Here is a 1,862-nt window from a genome sequence, read left to right as displayed (position 1 = left end):
TTTTATTTTCTTATTATATTCAAATAACCGTAATTTCGTTTTAAATGAAGATTTTAGACTTTTAAACTCATTTTGAATATGAATTATGTGTTTTGTACTTGTATATTACGTTTTAGCCAGTTTCAAAATTTTTGAGAAAAAATGACCAAAATACCCTTGTGTGGCGAAAATTTTATTTTGATTGTTTATGATCTAAAATAGTGTATATTCTCTAAAAACTTGATATTTAACAACGATTGCTCACAGGAAAGGAAAGAACCTGATATGTAAGCCTTGCGGGGTTTCGATTGGCATTTCGGGTAACGAGTGTCAATCGGGACGTCGCGGCGATTGTCATGGGCCTGAGGGAGGTTCCGGGTTGTGACAGATAAATTAGAATATGATGATACATATTTGATGCTTTTTCAATCCAAATTCGATTCGGCCCCAAAGAGGCCAGATTAGCTTCTATAAGGTCAGACCTGTGTTGATTGGCGATAGATCCTGCCTCATTGGGCTGCTTTGATGCCAGACCACACCTCTATAACTTTTTAAAAAAAAAAAATTAAAATACTGTTTTGATGGTGAAATCACACCACAAATCTGCACAAAAAAATTTATAAATAAAAAATTGAATAGATAATGCATTAATGGTTAAATTTATTATTTATTAATACATATGGTTCGTAGAGGAGAAATAGGGATTGGAACTCTGAACCTGGATGATCTTGAGGAGAGTAATAATGTCATAGATCTCACATTAGTAAGAGCTTGGGTAGGTCTTGGATATATAAATATGGACCTTCTAACACCTACAAAACATGTCTTTTGGATTGAAAATATGGGTCTGTGACAAGTGATATTAGAGCAGATCTGGATCTCCACTAATATGGGACTCCCATGAGAGATATAAGGGTTGAGGTAGACTTGAATTAGTGAAATGCCCCATACTTTGATATGGTGACAAATAAAGCTTATCGGATGTGAATTGAGGCATAATAAGGTATTTTGGGAACCAAAGAGACAAGATAAAATTTTTAGAAAAAAACAATATTTTATTAATGAAATAGTATTACAATATTAATGTTTAACCGGATGTCGAAATCAGATATGAAGAAGGATCATATGGTTGATCCAAGTAGGGGAAAATATGTCAAGCCTGACTCTATAAAATACTTGTCATGACATACATGTGATGGATAACATGTTTGCATGTTAGGAGAGTCCCGAAAAAAATTTACAAAAGTTGGTATTGTACCTAGAGGTACAACAAAGTTGATTTAAGCCTCGAATTAGATCAAATAGAGAATTTAAGATGAAATTAAGAATATTAAAGTCTCAGAATGGTTTAATATGGTGATTTGGAGTTCGAGGATCAATTTGGAGTCAAACCAGAATTTTCACTATCTAAGGGCAAAATGGTCATTTGCCACCTGAGGACAAAATGAGAATTTTTAGAAAAGATTTTTGGCCCCATTTGACTTATTGGAGTATGATTTGAGGATTAAGAAGTGAAAAAAATTTATTCTTGGTATTTTTCAGAGCATAGGGGTAAAATGGTAATTTTACCACCCTAGGGGCAAAACAGTAATTTTCCACCACCAGGACATTTGTCCAGCACATGGTTTTCCCTTATTCTCATTTTTACCATTGACTAATTGTGTGGTGGAGATAAAAAGGATTAAAATTTTTAAAGTTTTAAAAATGGGCCAATGACATGATGCCACGTGTCATGCCTTTATTAATTTATTATTTTTCTTTTTAAAAGGCAAAAAAATCAGCCCATCTTCCACCCCATGGCCGGCCAAACCAGCAAGAAGAGAGAGAAAATAAAAACAAAACCCTAGAGAGAGAAAATCAAAGAAAAAGTGTGAATTTTCAAG

This window comes from Theobroma cacao, chromosome 10 (genome assembly GCF_000208745.1).
Source record: "Theobroma cacao cultivar B97-61/B2 chromosome 10, Criollo_cocoa_genome_V2, whole genome shotgun sequence".
Taxonomy (NCBI): domain Eukaryota; kingdom Viridiplantae; phylum Streptophyta; class Magnoliopsida; order Malvales; family Malvaceae; genus Theobroma; species Theobroma cacao.
The sequence above is the reverse complement of the archived record's forward strand: the minus strand, read 5'-3'. Positions refer to the sequence as shown.